Here is a 21,715-nt window from a genome sequence, read left to right as displayed (position 1 = left end):
CTTGTTGACCATTCTGATATTGCACTTGGGGATAAAAGGTAACTCATAAGTTTGATTTCAGTTAGAATGAGAAACCTTGATGACTAAGTAATGTTACTGTACTCACATTCTACGTGTCCTTGATAGCAGACCGATCAAATAATACATAGTCAATGCACTGATAAATGAAGACATCAATATCTAACAAGAACCCAAGCATTACAACAGTGAAATATAAAAGGGCCATTAAACATATTGTGCTTTCACTTACCAGTTTTCAATCTTTACCTTTTCTCACATGCTTTCTTCCATAGATCTGACTGTAGGTGATGTGGAGCAAACCTATTAATAGGAACAAGAATTATTATAAAAATGGTAATATCACAGTTGTTTCAAAATTTATACTAGACTTAAGCAAGAACGTGAAGGAAAAAACCATTGGGCTGATTGTTAACTTATTGCCTTTTACTGAGCTTCAATCACAATAATGTTAGTGGTTCAGAACTGATTTGGATTTTTCCTGCAAAATAACAGTAAAAATTGATTGTGATCATCCCAGGATAAACATTTCTTATTTATCAACCAAATTTAAAACATGAGACCTTAACTTGTTTATAATTTAAATTGCTCCCAAATCCAATACTGGTTTGTTTAATTTTCTGTCAGACATGGCTTTGCAAGACAATTTGCAATGAAGGAAGCATCTTGAATGAAGCACCAGAATTTTCAGCTGTACTGATGGTGACACTGTCTTTATTCACTGCATTGCACTGTGAACGATACCATTGGAAATAATACAATTTAATATGAAGGAATGCCATAGGAAAGACTACACTAAAATATAGATACTATTTACTACTCGCAAATGGTATCTTTATTTTATCTATGGCATTCTTTCACATCAAATTGTATTTTTTCCTGTGGTATCATCCTCTGTTGTGCAATGGTGGTATTGTAGGTATGTGATTGCATCACTTAGCAAGAAGCCCAAATTTATACTCTATGGCTTTGCATTTCCAAACTCGTATGATTTAAAGAAAATCTTAACTGACTAGATATCGACAAAACAAGATTTAACCAGAATGTAATTTTTTCCACCTACTGATGTCTAACTTCATGTAACATTAAGTAATTCAAATTTTACCACTTTTGTTTAACTTCATCAATTATTTTACACAAAGATCATATTTTGAGTAAAGTCATTTCCTTTGCATCTATTTCAAGTTCATGCTGCACTAATTTTCATTTACTTCCTCATGCATTACATTTGTGGCCAAGTTCATAAATTCCTGTAAAAGGAAATCGCATGGAGAAAAAGAATATTAAAAAAAAGCATAGCCATCGAGAAAGAGAGCTGGATTAAATGAAGCGATTCAAATGGAGTAAATCATGGGTGCAGGCTTGATCAACCTAATATCCTGGGTTTGTGCTGCAGTATCCTATGTTTCTGCCTTGGAGAGTTATTGCAAGTCATTTTGAAGAGGAATTTGATACTGCACCCTTTGGTTCTGCTGGTAGGTCAATAATGAAATTTGCACTAAACTATTTAACTTTTGCTTTTCTGATTGCTTTTAAAATTACTCAATGATAATTTTTAAATAAACTTCAAATGGGGATTAAATAACTGCCGAGTCATGAATTACTTTAGTTGATGAAAACAACTCGTCCCAGGTGTGAATTTAAATATCTCAATTTAGTGATGCTGAAGAAATGAAGTAACTTTGTACATTTGTAGTTGCTGATTTTCCCACATGCTTGTCCTTCTGGCTAGTCAACAGCATTTGAGAGATGTTTGAAAGATATTGTGGTGAATTGTTGAAGTGATTTTGTAGATGGTTTGCATTGTGCATTTCAGCCACAGTAAGCCAGTGGCAGGAGTGAACATTTGGAATGAGGAAAAGGGTAGAAGTGAAGTAGGCTATTTTTACTTGGATTGTATCAAGTTTCTTGACTGTTGTAGGATCATGTGAGGTGGAGAATAGTCCATCACAATCTTCACAAGTGTCTGAATGAACGAGGAAAAGTCTTAATTAAAACAAATTGTCATTCAATAACTGCAAAAGAAAAAAAAAAAACTAGCATCTGATCTCCTCTTATAACCATGTCATTTGTGGTCCTGGATCAGTTAAAGTTATGTTGATCCCCAAGATGTTTATGGTGCGAATTTTAGCACTAGAAATGAAATTGAAAATCAGGAGGAGGGAGTTAGAATCTCTCTTGTTGGACTTGGAAAATTGCATGGCATTCATGTGGCATGTCTGACACTTGCTACTTAGTGTACGTCTAATTGTTGTCCTGATCTTGCTGTTGGCAGATGTGGATGGCTTCCTTCTCTGAGGAGTTCCAATCAAACCTGAACAGTAAGCAATTATCAGCAAAAATATTCCTTTTATTTTTAGGATAGTGTCCTAAAGAGGGCTTTCATCCTTTTACAGCCAGATATTCCAGCATTCAAACATAGAATACAGTGTTCCAGTATAGCACAGGAACACAGGAAAATTTATAACTTTTTGACCTAACCAAGGATGGTGGGTTCTCCCGTTGAATTCTTTTATTTTTTATTGGCATTTCTTCACCCTCAATTTTCAATGAGGAATAAAACAGTTACAACTTATCTTACAGCAGGTAGCTATGCCTGATTTTTGATGGCCTGACTAATGAGAAGAGCATAGAATCAAGGGTGATGCCTGGTTCGGGTGCATACCAATGTAAAGGCTTTTTACCAGAGGTGGACGTGGCATATCTCTGTTAAAACACCGACATGTGCAAGTCACCATGTCACTTGCCATACCACATGCTTATACTCATATTGCACCTCCAAAATGGGTCCAATTCCATGAGACTATGTCATAGGAACAGAATTAAACCATTCGACCCATCGAGTCTGCTCTGCCATTCGATCATGGCTGATCTATTTTTTCCTTCATTCTCGCATTCTCCAGCCTTCTCCACATAACCTTTGATGCCCTGACCAATCAAGAACCTATTGCAAAGCAAGTATCCCCTGTTGATATGTTTAAAGTCTTTAAGCAAAGCCCCATTACCCCTGCTCTGTTATCTCCTTCCTTTAATGAAATTCCAATATTTATTTATTTAACAAAAAAATATAAAGGAGAGCTAAAAAGAACTTCTCCTGGAACCTTATGAGGTAGGAAAGTACAAATTGTGAATTGCATCTTCACTCACAGTGCTCTGTATTTATTATCTGCGATGGATAGGTGTTCATTTCAAATAAGCTCTGATTCCTTCATTCAAATCACACAAGTTTTTTTTGCTAGTTGAATGAAAATTTCAAACCAACACCGAATATAGTATGGCCTCAGATCAGTTTTATTCTCCCTGAAACTCTACATCCTGGAGTGGCCGAAGTGTAATTTTTGCCCAGTGCAGGAGTGACACAGATATTAACGTAATTAAGCTTTAATCCCTTCCAACATATACATAGACTATCATATTATTTGTGTTGCCTTCTTTGATATTTTTGTTCAAATTTGATCTGCTATTCTTTACAAACTTTCAAGGGCTTCTGTTTGTTCATTGATGGAAACAATATCAATTTCCAAAGTGAATCTCTGGAATTCATTGCCACAGACAGTGGTGGAACACAAGACATAAGGTATTTTTAGAGCAGAGATTGATATGTTCTTGATTAGTAAGGGCACCAGAGGTTACAAAGAGAAGGATGTTGAGGGAAATGTAGATCAGCTGTGATCGAATGGCAGAGCAGATTCAATGGGCCGACTGACCTAATTCTGATCCTATGATCTTATGGTCTCCAAAATTAGCCTTTTGTTCCAGGTCAAGGTTTGGATTAATGACTGTCACAGATCGAAAATATTAGACTGCATTGCACCTGATTTTCTGCGGTGAACTGCTGGCCAGCTGCAGTCTGCATACCAGTGCATTCTGAGCTTTTGCACCTGCACATTACTGCAAGTCTGACCTCCTGCTCCACATCTGAACCATCATTGCCTCATCAGAAGCCCTGCAACTTACAGAGCTCATTACCAGATACATCCAGCAAAACCCCATTTATGTCAATCTGGTTGTGGCCTTCATTAAATGGGTGAGTAAAGAAAAGAGCTTATTTTCCAAACAGTATATTGATTCATATAAATATTTGTTTAATTTCCATTAGTTACATTTTATGTCAGATATTAATTTTAAATGTTTATTAATTTTGATATTGTAAATTGTGCTGCCTGCAAACAAGTCATAGATAGCTCTTGGTGAATAGAATGAGCACATTAGCAACACCACCAGTGCACTGAGAGCCAAGAAGGTTCTTAAAAGTACAGTAAAGGGCCTATCCCACTTGACGATTTTTTCGGCGACTGTCCGCATCATTGACTCACGTATCAGGTCACCGAAAAAGTTGCGGCGTGACACGACGTGATGACGTATTGACGAGCGGTGTTTCCTCAAATGTCACAACATTTTTTTTGTCGCCGCTGGATTTTGAAATGTTCAAAATCTTTCGGCGACCCTGACACCGGCAGTCGCCTAAATAATCGCCGTGGGACAGGCCCTTTGTGTGTCCATGAAGCTGAAATGGGCACTGGAGATACTCTGGCAGCCCTGTGTTATCCACCCCTATATCAAAGCAGTAAGAGTAATGAGCAGCACAGAGGAGTGTGATACCCCTTCACACAAGTTTAGTTTAGATAAGATGCTAGAATCTTGAACAAAACAGAAAGTGCTAAAGGAACTTAGTAGGTCAGTTGGGGCGGTACAGTGGTGCGGCAGTCGAATTGCTGCCGTACAGCGTCAAAGACCCGGGTTTGAACATGACAACGGGTGCTGTCTGTGCAGAGTTTGTACGTTCTCCCTGTGACCTCATGGGTTTTCTCCAGGTCCTCCAGTTTCCCCTCACACTCCACAGACATACAGGTTTTGAGATGAATGAAATTAAATTCTGTGATTTGTAAATTGTCCCTAGTGTGTCGGATAGTGCTAGTGTGTGGGGTGATCACTGGTCGACGTGGACTCAGTGGGCTGAAGAGCCTGTATCCATGCTGTTCCTCTAAAGTCTAAAGTAAAGTTTAGAGATACAGTACAGCATGAAAACAGGCCCGCAGTCCACCGAGCCCATGCTGACCATCTATCACCAGTTCACACTAGTTGTGTTATCCCACTTTCCCATCCTTTCCCATACACATTAGGGGCAATTTATTTTGCAGAGGTTGATTAACCTCAGGGAGGAAACCAGAGCACCCAGAGGAAACCCATGCAGTCATCGGGAGAACACACAAACTCCACACAGACAGCACCCAAGGTCAGAATTGAATGTGTCTCTGGTGCTGTGAGACAGAAGTTCTACCAGCTGTGCCACTGCCGCCTACATTATGACAACTTAATCAGAGCTAGAAGACACAATACTTCCAACTTTAGAGGCCATAGAATTGTGTTAGGATCCAGTTGTATTGTATAGATGCCTCGGGATCATCACCTGATCTTTAGAAATGTGTCTCAAAGACTGAAAGAGTCAGTCAATAGCCCAGCCAGTAAGTGAAGTATCTGAAGCCTTGAGTTTCTCTCCCCAAAAATCTGGCACAAAAGTAGAATTACTCACTTCATAGAAAACCACATTTTCTGAAAGTTTCAGATGAAAAGCTAAAATAACTTTATTCCTTCTTGCTGTATGCTGATCTTGTTGGATCAAGGCATTTGTCCAACGTCTGTCAGGAACTTTACTTGTGCAGCTTTGAATATATCTTGCTAACTAGTTCACCGAGACAGTAGCACTGGCAGATGTGTTGAAAACCAATTTATGAGTGTAGTCAAAGTATATATAAATATTTATGTACAAAGACTTACCAATGCTCATGATACTCGCACTATTTATGCTGAGGACCATTTCAGTTCACAATGCCTGAACCACTGTAAAGTCCACACTGGAGCAACCCACTGTAGTTCCAATTACTTCTCCCATCCTTCAGCATCATGATCCTTACATATTATATAAATACATTTCCATGTTCAAATCACATCTCTTTCTTTCTTACTGGCATTAATTAGTGCAACACAGAAAATGGCAGCAAGATGGCAATGTTCAAATGTATGGTGTACCACTTTAACAGAAGAGGACAGCTAATCTGAAACTGAAAATTGGATAGTGTTTTTTATGTATTACAGACATGTTCAACCTGATTCAGTCTTCATTTCAATTTGTCATGTATGGCAGTGTATCTTCTTTACATTTCTGGATTTTTTTTTTAATGAATCCAGATAACAATACAGATACCATTACTTCCAAAGAGTAAATAGTAAAAGAACTGTGCCTTTCTGCACAAACGGCAAAGTAGAAAGATTTTACAATTCCTAGTGATAATCCTTTGTGCTATGGAAAAGGAAATCCAAACATGAATATCCAGATCATATTTTATCAAATCTGTATAATGTCAATATAAAAGGAGAATCTAGAACCATAGAAAACAGCCTCAGAATAATAGGATGTACCTTTAGAATGGAGATGAGCAGGAATTTATTTCGACAGAGAGTGATGAGTCTGTGGAATTCATTGCCACAGATGGTGAATGACAATTCATTGGATATTTTTAAAGTGGAGATTGACAGGTTCTTGGTTAGTAAGAGTGGCAAAGGTTACGGGGAGAAGGCAGGAGTAGGCAGGAGAATGTGGTTGGGAGGGAAGAATAGATCAGTCATGTTCGAATGGCAGGGCAGACTCAATAGGCCAAATGGCTTAATTCTGGTATATGATCTTATGATGATGAAGGAAAATGTTTCAATAATACTAATGAAGACGTAGGATTTCAAGTAATGTCATTAAAGACACCCACAACACATTTAGGTTAATTTCCTTTAGACAAAATTAACTTGGTATTGTCAGTGATCAATGCAGTGAACCTTGTTTTCACATTTCATTTGCAGCACTCCACATGACAGTCAGTGAATTCATTGAGTAGTGAAGTGAGATTGAGGGTCAGAAAAAATAAGTAGCAGATGATAATATCAAAATAACAAATCTGGTTACCTCGCATTAAAAAGAGAAGAACTCCCAGCGTAGAATTAAATGAAATGAGACAGTTCTCATGTGCTTCAGGTGCATGTGTTATTACAATCTTGAGCATGAGCTTTAAACTTTAGAGATATAGCATTGAAACAAGCACTTTGGCCTACCGACCAGCAATCACCTTGTTCACTAACACTATCCTACACACTAGGGACCTTCTTTAAAAATTATCAAAGCCAATTAACCTACAAACCTGTACGTCTTTGGAGTGTGGGAGACAACCGGAGAACCCAGAGAAATCTGACGCTGGGAGATTCACTGAAAGATTCAGTCAAAATCTACCACGCTTCATCTACCATTGAATTCAAACAAATTGCATTCTATATGATCACAATTCAGCATTAGTGAGATATTAGATCCAGAGTCATGCCACTTGAAGCAAGGATATACAGGGGCAGCAGAACAGGCTCCCTGTTTTCTCAAACCTCTCTCCAGCTCCTCCCCATCACGCTGTGATGAAAACTCCAGGTATGGTTTGAAATATCGAACAGAATAACTCAAGAGCACCTTTGCTAAATTTACCGTGACTGAACCAACCATCAGAAAAGTGAACCATGGGGAAATAGGGTCAGTATTGTGCTGCTCACTCCCTCACCTGCAGACTTGGTCTCATAGCCCGAGGTTACTTTTCCTTCACTTTTATCCTATCTCCTTCACCTGAGGCCAAGACTGAAATTATCAAATAAACCTCCACACAGATGCGATAACAATACGATACGATAAAACTTTATTCATCCCTGGATGGAAATTGGTTTGCCAACAGTCACAACACACAAGATACACAAGAAATTCAAAGTGCAAAAAAAAAGGACAAGTGACTGTTGGCTGGGCACCGTGTGGACCTCGCCTAAACTGGAACAAACAACAAACCAACAAACGAACGCAGACATATCCCCGAGGCAGTGGATTCTAAAACTAAAGTGCCCCCACTTAAGATACAATACAATACAATACGGGTTTATTCGTCACATTGCACATAAAGTGCAAGTGAAATGAATGTCAGCAGCGATACAGTGAGAAAGAACACACAATACACAATAAAAATTTAACACAAACATCCACCACAGCATTCATCACTGTGGTGGAAGGCACAAAAATTGGCCAGTCCTCCTCCATTTCCCCCCGTGGTCGGGACCAGAGTCCAGAGCCAGTCCATAGTCGGCTCTTCCCCACCGGAGACCGCGGCTTCAGAATGGTGTAGGCCGCAGGCCGGCGGTCGAAGATTTAAAGTCCCCGCCGCGCCGCGCCGCGCCGCAGCCAGAAGCACCGCAGACCGCAGGGCCGGCGGTAGAAGCTCCCCTCCAGGGGTGATGGTAAGTCCATGCCGGGCCCATGGTAGAAGTTGGCCACGGGCCGGCGGTGGAAGCTCCTTCTTTCCCCGGGTCCCCCACGAGGGATCCCGGGCTGTAGACGCCGCGCCAGCAGGAACTGTGCAGACCGCGGCTTCAGGCTGCCGGCTGCCGCGGGCCAGCGAAACGGAGCGCTCCCCTCCAGCGAGCCCCAGCGAGGGCTCACCCGCTCCACGCCGAGTCCGCACTGCGCCCGCCGGAAGCCCCGGGCGCATCTCCGGGAAAGGCCGCGCCCAACCTCGTTGTTAGGCCACGGGGGAGGCGACGTGGAAAAAGTCGCCTCTCCGTGGAGGAGGCGACCGAAGCGGTTTCAATGAGATGAGAATTTTTCGATGAGAATTCGATGAGAATTTTTGTATAATTGTGTCAATTCTTATCTTTCAAGCGATACTCTAAAAAATGTTGGTAGCATCTTGCACCAGTGGTTCAATGGTTCTTTATTATCGCATGAACTGAGATACAGTGAAATTATTTTTTCATACAGTTTTCATCTCAGTTTAGGACTGAGATGAGGAAATGTTTTAATGTTTCTATAAAATTCCCTCTCATTCTTCTAAATGCTCCTTTATTCTGACATCTGCCATCGCCAACTCTCTCTACTCTACTCCCTGGTTGTCCGGTCCTGGGAGACGAGCAGGGGCCAGGCTCGAAGGCTTACTCTCCAGGTTAGGTTTCCCAGTTCCGCAGCAGGTGAGCCAAGCCTGCTACCAAGGGATAGCTGCAGCTACACGCCAAAATATACTCATAAAAATAAATACTTCTGCTATTATACTGACTCCAAAGCCTTTCTGCCAATTCCTACTTATGCTGAATTGTTTGCCTTCTGAAATATTGCATGCTTAGATACACAATTACAGTCCTGCAGCTGTCTGTTTTTTCCCCTTCTTTTTTATTATTTTTAGTTCGTTAAGTGTACAGTCAGGGGGTCTAAATCCTAAATCTTTTTATGTGTGGGGGGTGGTGGGGGGGAAGGGGGAAACTGCTTTTCTAAGTCCCTACCTGGTCGGAGGGGTTGCCTTCCTCCGAGCAGCGTCTTCGACCTGTCCTCGCGGCCTACCAGCGGGTCCTGGAGCGACGTTTCCCTGAGGGGACCTGGCCAGAACATCGGCTTTGGCGGCGGCGGCGCAGAACATCGGCTTTGGCGGCAGTGCAGCGCTGGAGCGCTATTGCGGAGCGGGCGATGCGTTTCCTGGGTCGCCGCGCTGGGACTCCAGTATGCTTGGTACCGCCGAGGAAAACATCGTGGAGCCGCGGTTCTGCGGAGCGGCCAGCTGCGACGTTGAACTTACATCTCGCCGAGATCACCAGTGTGCGGAGCTCCGTCTGGCGTGGTCTGTTGGCTTGGAAGCCGCAGGCTCCGGTGGGAAGGCGGCCGTTCCTGGCACCCCAAGCTGCTGGGGGTTCTCCCGACGCCGGAGTACCATCACCCGGCGAGAACATCGGGCGCCGTGGCGGCGACTGTGGAGGCCTCAATAGGCCCGACTATGGGTGGACAAGAGGATGGGGACTGGACTTTGTGCCTTCCCCCACAGTGGGAATCACTGTGGGGGGATGTTTTGGTGTTGAATTTCTTTATGAATACTGTGTTGTATTTTTATTAGTGTGCTGCAAGGACATCAGAATTTCCCCTGAATAAGGGGATTAATAAAGTATTTATCTATCTATCTATCTATCTACAGATGTACTGCCCATGATGATTGTGAGAGGCAAGCTTCGTAAAACATATGGGTCGGCACAATGGGGCAGCGGAAGAGTTGCTGCCTTACAGCACCAGAGAGCAGGGTTCAACTCTGACTACAGGTGCTGCTCTGTGGAGTTTGTACGTTTTCCCTGTGACCATGTGGGTTTTGTCCAGGCGCTCGTTTCCTCCCACAATCCAAAGACGTGCTGGTTTGTAAGTTCATAGAACCGCAGATGCTGGTTTATACCAAAGATAGACACAAAGTGCTGGATAACTCAATGGGTCAGGCAGCATCTCTGGAGAAAAAGGATGGGTGACGTTAGGGTTGCGATCCCTTTTCATACTGAACTCCAGAGATGCTGCCTGACGTGCTGAGTTACTCCAGCACTTTGTGTCTATCTCAGGTTTGTAGCTTAATTGGCTTCTGTAAATTGCCCCTGTAGTATGCAAAAGTGGGATAACATGGAACTAATATGCAGGTGATCAATGCCTGGCATTATCTCGGTGGGCCAAAAGCCTGTTTCCACACTGAATGTTTAAATTAAGCATTCAATACAACCCACACCAAACTAGATTTCTGTGTTTTAATATTGTTGGTCTAATATTGCAAAAGTTTCTACATTCCAAAGCAAAGTACTTTTCCACTTCAAAACCAATTACAGGAGAATTAAGAATGAGGTTCTAATGAAGCAATTGAGGAGAAAATTAAAATGCAGAATCTCATGACAACTAAAATTTGGGCTGTATGGTAATTAGCCTTTCAAGGCTTAAACAGGTTAAAAAAATTAAAACGTGGCTGCAGGTATGAAATCAAAGACAGAAGTTTTGATTCATGGGGCACTGGAATATCTACTAGAGAACGAGGGAATTAATCCCTTGGGATGAGTTCCATTTAAACCAGTCTCGTGACTGAATAATGTGGTAGGGCTTAAACATAAAGGTTGAGACAGGGAAAGAAAGGACTGATGAGGAAATAAACATTAAAAAGAATTAAAGATTGAAAGGTGATTCAAGATAATAAAACAAATTATTGATTTGTGCAATCAAGAATGAAGGAAAACGGGTCTAAACTCTGGAATGCCCTGCCCAACAGCACCAGATGGACTTTGATTCAAGAAGGTGGCTCTCCATCATTTTCCCAAGGCAATTACAGATTATGCAATGGCTATAAATGCCGGAGTTAGGCTCATATACTTACCTTTCTCCCTCAAAATCACATTACACTTCCAGGATTGACCTACATATCTATTGATCTTTTGGCCCAACCACTCAATCGATATCCCAACGCAACCATACGACTAATGCCTGACCCCCTCTATCAGACATCAGGCACAACCTCTTTACTCATCTCCTTAACCAACGCCCCAGACTAACCCTTCTACTAACCTCCCAGTCAGAACACTCACTGACCTCCCTAGTACACCCTCTCCACCGATGACCTTGTCTCCACTTCTTTTCCCTGTTAGCTCCGGATGTGGTTCCTGAATTCCTTTGTAGGTTCTGACATGGTATGCCTGTGAAGATAAAGTCTTTCGCAGGGGAAAATTGTTCAGTAGTACGCAAAACGTGAGGCTTCATAGACAACTGAAGTTTGATAGCACTGGGTACCTTTATAGGTCTGTCACTTCGTAATAGTTTAACACATTGGAACAAGCACCATTCAGTTTCCAGTTGGGAGAGAGGTTGAAACATACTACTGAGAGGGCCATCATTCCCATGCTGGCATTTCCATAAGTTTCATTATCACATTTCATTCACAAACCTGGACATTACTCATATTCAATATTTTTGCCAACTCACGTTTTGTTCAAGTATAGTGCAAAGACAAAGTATGGAAACATGCTCTTCGGCCCAATAGAGTCCATGAGACCATCAATCACCCTTTCACACTAGTTCTACCACATTTCCCTTTCTCATCCACTCTCAAAACATTTGAGGCAATTTATAGAGGCCAACTAACCTACAAACCCACATGTCTTTGGATGTGGGTGGAAAGGTGTAGGATATACATGGATAGGACCGGTTTGGAGGGATATGGACCAAATGCAGGCAGGTGGGATCAGTGTAGCTGGGACATGCTGGCTGGTGTGGGCAAGTTTGGACGAAGGGCCTGTTTCCACACTGTATCACTCTATGACTCTAAATCAGAGCAGCTGGAGGAAACTCGGGCTTTCACATGGGGAACATACAAACCTCCGAGGCACCCGGGGTCAGGATCGAACCTGGCCAGGTGCATAGTGCTGCACCAGGTGTATGGTGCTCTACCAGCTGCACCCACTCTGCTGCCAACATTATACATGAATGATCCAGATCTGAACAATGTGAGTGAATTTTTTCTGCTCATCTCCTACATGAATCCTATACCAATGGGCTAACTGAGAATTCTTTAATGTTACTTATTATATTCATTATTAATAGGGGAACAAAATCACTGTCATTTTAGTTGTGATATTTACTTACTTTTACAAGATAAAAAATAACATTAGGTTTGAATTAGGTAAATGTCCTGGTAACAATATGAATCTATAACTATAGTTGAACCAGCACACAGTAAAATTGTAAAAGACTTCAGACAATGGCAATGCACACAGAAAAATCATTTTCATTGTTAATGTATATGATAATAATCTCTGTCGCATAATACTTTACACAGTTTATTAAATCCTGTAGATAGTTTAATGTGAAGATGTGAGGTGATTTAAAGGGTTCTGACATTTGATCCAGTAGTTCCTGTGCTGGATCTCTGAAACACAGGGAGACACAATTCTTGACTCTTTCCCCAAGCAATTTTATCTTTTTGGTCTGCATTCCTCTCATAGATTTTCTTCCAAAATTCCAGCTGAAAGTCATGGATAGGATAGGTTTGGAAGGATATGGACCACGCGCAGGCAAGTGGGGCTAGTGTAGCTGGGATATTATTGGCCAGTGTGTGCAAGTTCAAGTTCAAGTTCAGGTTCAGGTTCAAGTTTATTTGTCACATGCACCAATTGGAACAGTGAAATGATTTTACCATGCAGCCATGATGGTAAAAAGCAACAAAACACAGAATGAACACAGTTTAACACAAACATCCATCACAGTGAATCTCCAGACACCTCCTCACTGTGATAGAAGGCAAAAAGTTTTATCTCTTCCCTGCTTCTTCTACCGCGGTCAGACAGTCAAACTGCCGCATCGAGGTGATCAAGACTCTAGATGTTGAAGCCCCCGCCGGGCGATGGTAGATCCCGCGGCTGATTTTAAGCTGTGGCAGGCGATGAAAGACCGCGCGAATGGTCCGATTCAAACCCAGCGATTCAGGGCACCCGAAAATCGGTCACCAACCAAAGACCTGCGAGCTCCCGATATTACCGTCCACAGAGGACCGAAGCCTCCGAAGCTCTGAAGTCAGGTCGCAGCCACAGCGCCACCACAGCCTCCGAGACCAGCCAGCTCCGCGTGGTAAGTCCACAGGCTCTACAACTGGAGCACTCAAGATCGATTCAAGTTAGAGGCCGCCAGCTCCACGATGTTAGGCCTCAGCGCAAACGGAGATACGACAAGGAAAAGGTCGCATCCCCGTTGAAGGAAGAGATTTTTAAAAAGTTTCCCCCACCCTGCACATATACACAATTAAAAATAGACTAAAACATACATCTAACAAGACAAAAAGAAGACAAAAGGAAGAAAGACAGATGGACTGCAGGCGAGCCGCAGCTGCTTGAGCAGCGCTGACAGGTGGAGTCCAACTCGTCCAAGTTTGGCCAAAGGGCCTGTTTCCACTGTTTCACTCTATGACTCTGTGACTCCATGACTTGACTCGTATCCCAACAGCACTGTGATGATTTTAAAAAATGTTGCCCTCTGGATGCTGATGTTCTTGTCGGGTGAGGGGCACTGACAAAGCGGTGAAGATTCAACTGTTTTCTTGAGTTTAGTTTGTGTTTGTGTTTGAGTTTAGTTTATTTGTCAGGTACAGTAAAAACCTTTTCTTGCTTGCTAACCAGTCAGCAGAAAGACAATCTATACGTGACTAAATGGTGGCTGACTAGGAAAAGGGGAGATGCAGCGAGACCTGGGTGTCATGGTACACCAGTCATTGAAAGTGGGCATGCAGGTGCAGCAGGCAGTGAAGAAAGCGAATGGTATGTTAGCTTTCATAGCAAAAGGATTTGAGTATAGGAGCAGGGAGGTTCTACTGCAGTTGTACAGGGTCTTGGTGAGACCACACCTGCAGTATTGCGTAAAGTTTTGGTCTCCAAATCTGAGGAAGGACATTATTGCCATAGAGGGAGTGCAGAGAAGGTTCACCAGACTGATTCCTGGGATGTCAGGACTGTCTTATGAAGAAAGACTGGATAGACTTGGTTTATACTCTCTAGAATTTAGGAGATTGAGAGGGGATTTTATAGAAACTTACAAAATTCTTAAGGGGTTGGACAGGCTAGATGCAGGAAGATTGCTCCCGATGTTGGGGAAGTCCAGGACAAGGGGTCACAGCTTAAGGATAAGGGGGAAATCCTTTAAAACCGAGATGAGAAGAACTTTTTTCACACAGAGAGTGGTGAATCTCTGGAACTCCCTGCCACAGAGGGTAGTCGAGGCCAGTTCATTGGCTATATTTAAGAGGGAGTTAGATGTGGCCCTTGTGGCTAAGGGGATCAGAGGGTATGGAGAGAAGGCAGGTACGGGATACTGAGTTGGATGATCAGCCATGATCATATTGAATGGCGGTGCAGGCTCGAAGGGCCGAATGGCCTACTCCTGCACCTAATTTCTATGTTTCTATGTTTCTATGTGACTAAAACTCTGATCTTGTTATCTTCCGGTTTGCATGTTTTGCGCAAAAACGGTACGCGATAGCACTACGATTTTCCGCCAGCTTACTCGCCGTTTTCCTGTGCTGCAAATAAACCAAATTTTGTTCTGATCGGTGGTCTAACGTAAAGGTTATCGAGGTTTAAAAATGTTTTTAAAATGTGCGTGCACAGATCGATCTCCTCTCCGGCTGTTCAGCAGCGCCTTCCTGCGTCATCGCATCTTTACTGGAGCGGAGGATGGCCTTGGAGGTTTTCAACTAGACACAATTTTCTGAGGGACCAGAAATGGCCCAGCCCGACACAGGAAATGTCGCCAAACGGAAAGCGGAGAATATAATCCTGGCAGAGGAGAGCGACCAGCGACCAACGATCAGCGACTGCTGTGAGTTCCCATCGCATAGTCAGCTCCAGCCCCTTCTCCTTCCCCTCCCCCTTTGGTCCCCCTCGCTGGCTCCTGCCCCCCAACCCCGTGATACCCCCCTCTCCTCCACAATCCCCGCAAGAGGGCAAGAGGCACAGTGGGGGAGTGAGGGGAGGAGGGGGGATCAGGAGTGTCACAACGGAAACCCGTCAGCCGCGCCTGCGCAGTTAGGGGGCTATGGGTGAGTGGTGGAATATTGGATTGGGGAATGGGTTGCATTGGGGGTCTAAGCCTCCCGTGTGACTGGGACAGATACATAATAAAGGGAATAATATGAATAACTAAGTGCAAAATAAAGTCCAGTAAAGTCCAATCAAAGATAGTCCGAGGGTCTCCAATGAGGTAGATAATAGCTCAGGACTGCCCTCTAGTTATTGGTAGGATGGTTCAGTTGCCTGATAACACCTGGGAAGAAACTAGAGGTGTGTGTTTTCACACTTCTACACCATTTGTCCGATGTGAGAGGGGAGAAGAACAAGCCGGGATGCGACTCATTCAGGAAAGTTGATCTCACTTCTGGTTTATGGGGACCTCAATGTTCATAATCACCAGGCTGGGTGCCCCTCCCTTATAGTCTGATAACCCATACATGTTGTCGTGGTGCCCATGTCCAAAGCCTGCCATCGTTCCCTTGAATCCAAAGCCAACAGCGTTGTGAATGCCTTTTTAAAGATTGTGTGAGGTCTTACACCAACAAGATCGAGGTGTTGTTTATGTTAAAATATCACTCCCTGCTGCCTCAGCCAAAACAATCTCCATAAAAATTTCTATCACTTAATGTGAACCAACAAGTTTGGAGGAGGAGCCATCTTGTCGTTTTTTCGGAGAAATGGACTTCTTATTGTGGGGGGAAGGAGGTAACCTTACTTCTAGGTCCCTACCTGGTCGGTGAGGCAGCTTTTTCTCTGGGCTGCCCGTTGACCCGTCCTCGTGGCCTATCAGCGGGCTTGGAGCGCTGTTTCCTGGTGGGGGCCGCCCAGCACCTCGGCTTCGGTGGCGGCAGAGCGCTGGAGCGCCATCGCGGAGCGGAGTGGGCGATGCCTTGCCTGGGTCGCCGCGCTGGATCGACGCGCTGGAGCTCCGGTGAGCTGGACCGCCGAGAGCAACACTTCCAGGCTGCGGGTCTGCGGAGTGGAGCGGGCGGCGCCGACATTAACATTGGGAGCCTGGGAGCTCCAACTCGGTGCGTCCTTGTCGGCTTCGGAAGCCGACAATCCCCTGCTAGGAAGCGGCCGTTCCAGGTGGCCCAGCCGCTGTGAGGACTCTCCCGACGCCGGGGCTAGACCACCCGGCTAGAACGGCCAGGAACATTGGGCCTCCGTTGAGGCAACAGCGGTGGCCTTAATAGGCCTGACTTTTGGGAGAACTGGGGTTGGGGACTGGACTTTTGTGCCTTCCCCCACAGTGGTAACCACTGTGGGGGGATGATTTTTCTGTGTGTAAGGTACTTTGTTAGTCTGTGTCCAAGATGGCTGTCGGAAGAGAGAGTGGACGCTGGCACGCTTTAGCTGCCGCTGCTCTCTCTTCCCATTGTGTTTTTTGTGATTTTTTGATTTTGTGTCTTTGGAGCGATTTCTATCTTTAATTTGTGTATTGATGATGTCCTTATTATTTATTTTTCTCCGACTATATGTTTTTTTTCTCTTCTGTTTAATCTTTGTAAGGTGACCTTGAGATTTGAAAGGCGCCCGAAAATAAAATGTATTATTATTATTATTATTATTATTATTATTATTATTATTATTATTATTATTATTATTATTATTATTATTATTATTATTATTATTAACAACAACTGTCTCAAACCATTTGTTAATGAATGGGATATTCTCAGGTTAATTTATTTGATGTTTATTGTTAACTGCATTCTTTTTCCTGAATTATTCATCACCTTCTGCTGCTGAAATTCTGTTGAACATGCCATGAAAAGTGGATGGGTGCCTCATTAAACATTCATGAAATGTATCTGTTGAATATTCTACTGACAATGCTTCATTGAATGACTTTGTATGTGATAAGTACAAGATCTCTTTTATGAGGAGAAACATGAAGCTTAGTTTAGTTTAAAAATATAGTGTGGAAATGGACCCTCCAGCCCACCGGTTTCACCGACCAATGATTGTCTGCATACTGGTTCATATTTTCCCACATTCGCAAATTACACTCCATGAGCAATTTACAAAGCCGACAAACCAGCATGTCTTTGGAATGTGGGAAGAAACCAAAACACCTGGAGAAAACCCACGCAGTCACAGAGCAAATGTACAAATTCTGCACAGACAGCATCGATAGTCAGGATGGAACCCAGGTCTCTGGCACTGCGGGGCATCAGCTATACCCCTTCACCACCATGTCACCACTTCAGAAGTGATTCACGCTTAAAGATATAACAATTTTTTTAAGATTTGAAAGACTTTTTGCTGTCTTCTCGGCTTTGACAGACCAATCGAAGGAATATTGAGACTAGTGTCAAGGATAAATGATGTAGAAATCCAGACATTACGCTATAAAATGGAGATGCATACGCAATAGGCTTCATATTCTATAGCTGTTACCTTTTCTTGCCTTTGTTTTGTTGTTAAAGCAAAACTACTGGACCTAATCCTTGCAGAGAGTTGCAGATGTAGCCCAATCCATCACACAGATCACACTTCCCAACATTGACTTCATCTAAATTCCCCACAGCTTTGGAAAAGTAGTCGACCTAGGAATCAAGGACTTGTCCCACCCAGTCATTCCTTCTTCTCACTACTTCCGACGGACTAAAGGTACAGAAGCTGGAAAACACATACCACCAGATTCAAGAATAGCTTCTTCCCCTCTGTTACCAGCCTTCTGAATAGTCCTTCCATAATGCTAGAGTTCCGTCTGATTCACCTCCACCACATTGAGGACATTGGATATTGTCTATGGAACTGAGTCATTATAATGCTGAGAACTCTATTCTACATTTCGTATCTTCCCCTTGCTCTATCTATTATACTTGAGTTTGATTTGATTGTATTCATATTATCAATACTATCTGATCTCTATGCACAGCATGTAGGCATGCAAAACAAAGCCTTTCAATGTACCTCAATACTCGTGACAATAACACACCTAAACCTATATATATGTTCAATGTTTCTTTCTGATTTTAATCATGTTGTTCAAGCATGTGTTTGTTAAATCAGACTGAAATGCTGATAATAAGAAAAGAATGAACTTGGATTCTTTGTAAAATGTAATACTTCAGATTTGGCCCCACCTGCAAGGCAAAAATCTGTGCTTAAACACGTACAACAAACGCTATCATTTGCCTTACCATTCAACAAATTCTATTCTTCCAGATTTGCTTTACCAAGTTCCAAGAAACACTTTTTTAATCACTTTGCAAGAGGTGAGATTCTCCATCAATGTCAATGTCTAGTTTTATGCACAGGTCAAGCTTATAGGAGCACTGCAATTGTGGCAGCTGCTTGTCTCAATGGCTCTCATGTGACAGTAATTCTACTTTCAGCAAGAAATGCTTCCCACTGTCAATCTCCATTTTGCAACAAATTGCTCAGCTGACAACCATTCCATTAATACAACAAATAACAGCGTTGGATGAATAATCTTGGGCATTGGCGAGAGTCCATTCTTTTGAAATATGGATTCCAAGCAAATAATTTTTGTTTCCACTAGTGTATATTTCTCTGTAAATGTAAACTATACAGTTGCTAGGAGATGGACATTTTACAAAATTGCTGAATATAATGTCATGCACAGGGAAGTACTTTCAGATCCCAAGGTTCGATTTAAGGAGATGAACAAGCAGAGTGCACACTACTCTGGAGGCATTTGCAAGAAATCTTGTTAGAGATGAGAGATATGTCATGGTGGTGGATTTTTCTACAAAACTACAGGTGCAGTGTCTTTATTGCATTAATATAGTCAAATAATTAATATTTATATGGCATTACACAAAATATTACTTAATGATTTGCTGCTTTGGTGTGAAAGTATGTGAAAAGGTTGTATTGTTGAGTAGCAGCCACACCACATAACGTGGTTTCCCATTGGGACCACAACATAATCTTGCACATAGATACACGTATAGACATATATTATGGCAGTAAACATTGAAAACAATCAATAGTTAGATATTGAATATATTATCCCACAGTAGAAATTAGGTAGATTTGATTATAGTTGAGAGAGAATTAAACACTCAGGAAGATATTGTGTGCAATGAAAGTCTCAGAAATTAGTTCAGTGTAAATAGTTCTACTGTGGAATTTGATACCATTTAGCAAAAAACATGTTGTGCTAAATGGTTTGCAATTGTGCTATAATGCCATGTTCTTTTATTGGCAGATAAAACATCAAGGTACTTTTTTCATTGAGGAAATACATTGGCATCAAAAGGAAGTTATTGAATAATGCATCTTCTGCTTTATATTTCCAATTGTATGTTAATTGATAAAGATGGAATCAATGCTGTTGAGTGAAACCATGGTCTAAAATCTGCTGAATAATTAATTATGTTGAACAATACTTTGAAGAAAGGTCCTAACCTGAAACGTTATCTGTCCATGTTTTCCAGAAATGCTGACTGACTCACTGTTACTCCAGCACTTTGTGTCTTCATTCCCTAACAGTACTCAATGTTGAAATATAAATGGGAGAATAACTTCCAGTGATTTCAAACTCACAGTTAAATATAACAAGCTGGAGATTACTGTTTGAGATGCCATTTTGCTCCAGAGGCTTCACCATTAAGCCAAACTGCTGAAAATATCCAACAATCAAACACATGGAAAGGCATGGTTGCTTTATTTGTTTGAAGATACCCATAAAATAGGAGAAAATTGTGACTTTAATTGTAAAATAGGAACATTTTCATGCCACAGTCAGTTTTAATTGCTATCAAAATGGCTAAAAAAATAATTTAATGTGATTACCAAGGTAACTCAATATACTTCCAATATTCTGTTACTGCTAATATCTACTTCACCTTTTAGCCTGCATCAAGTCTGAATCAAATCATCCTTGCTGAGCTACAGACTCGTCAACGTTCATTGAATCAAATTCAAACTGCTTGTCACTGATCTTAAATCACTTTGTGTCTATTATGAGAAAATTCAGAGCAATGTGGAAAAAAAACTAGCTTTAATTATTCAATTGTTACTCCATCAATATGGCTTACAATTCTGTTATCACTTTCTTTGTGAAGCCATTAAGGAATGGAAAGACAGTTTGACGCTGAAAAATTACATTAATTGGAAACTGAATTGAAATCTCCATTCCAAATCTATTTTAGTAATCTGAAATGCCAAACACTGATAATGGTACACAAATGGGAAGGACTGGCCATGTGTGCTCAGGATCCAATGAAGTCTCATTGCATCAACATATGGCAACTGTTTGCTTATAGTCCTCCCTGAAGTGTTGAATCAATGCTCCTCCACTTTGAACAACTGGGAAGAAGCGCTGAAACTAATACAAGTGCATAGCGTACTCTTGCTGCAGGAATTAAATGGCCATTACTAAGAGTGACTTGGCACTACCACCAACATACGTAAATCTTAATTCTAGTTTGCATCCTCACCAATGTACCTGCAACAAATGCTTCTGCCATGGTAGTATTTAGTTTAGTTTAATTTAGAGAAACAGTGTGGAAACAGGCCCTTCGGCCAACCGAGTCCCCACCGACCAACGATCCCCACACATTAACACTATCCTACCCAAAATGTAACATTTTTTATACCAAGCCAATCAACCTACAAACCTGTATGCCTTTGGAGAGTGGGAGAAAACTGAAGATCTTGGAGAAAATCCACGCAGGTCACGGGGAGAACGAACAAACTCCGAACAGACAGCACCCGTATTCAGGATCGAACCCGGGACCGGGGTGTTTGGTGCTGTAAGGCAGGAACTCTACTACTGTGCCACTGTGCCATAGATTGATGAAAGTGACTGCCCTAGAGTCATTGTGAAGACAAAGAGCTCATATATCCACTGCCATAGGAAGGATGTTGTTAAGCTGAAAAGATAAAGTGCAGAGAAGATTTACAAGGATGTTGCCTGGACGTGAGGGCCTGAACAGAGAAGTTGGGCATGGAAGGAGTTTAGTATGGAGCGCTATTATGGGTGTTGATGGCTGGGACTGGTTTCCAGAGGGCTAGTATGGACATTTTAGGTTGGATGGATTCTTGGGCTGGCAGCTCAGTCACTCAAGCTTGTTGTGCTTGCAGCTCACTCACTCACGGCTAGTGGGCTGGCAGTTGACTCACGGCTATTCCTTGAAATTCCATTTCAAGCAGGGTGCAAGGCCAACATATTCAAGTGCAGTTTCTTACCACTTCAAGCAGTGTGCAAGGCCACCAAATTCAAATGCAGTTTCATACCATTTCAAGCAGGGTGCAAGGCCACTAAAGACAGCGAGTCATGATCTCTCACTCCTCCATCTTGCAGAGACTGAGCCACACC

At 42.3% G+C, this 21,715-nt stretch overlaps 1 long non-coding RNA gene across 1 annotated transcript in view; it reads right to left on the bottom strand.

Annotated features, from left to right (window-relative positions):
- Positions 1–249: 249 nt before the first annotated feature.
- The window catches only part of LOC116974250, a 405,085-nt gene continuing 383,619 nt past the window's right edge, over positions 250–21,715 (bottom strand). The window contains exon 3 of the long non-coding RNA XR_004412317.1: positions 250–321. This is a non-coding gene — a long non-coding RNA (uncharacterized LOC116974250). The remainder of the gene's footprint in view (positions 322–21,715) is intronic.

This window comes from Amblyraja radiata, chromosome 6 (assembly GCF_010909765.2).
Source record: "Amblyraja radiata isolate CabotCenter1 chromosome 6, sAmbRad1.1.pri, whole genome shotgun sequence".
NCBI classification, from domain to species: Eukaryota; Metazoa; Chordata; class Chondrichthyes; order Rajiformes; family Rajidae; genus Amblyraja; species Amblyraja radiata.
This window is presented reverse-complemented; position numbering and strand designations above follow the sequence as displayed.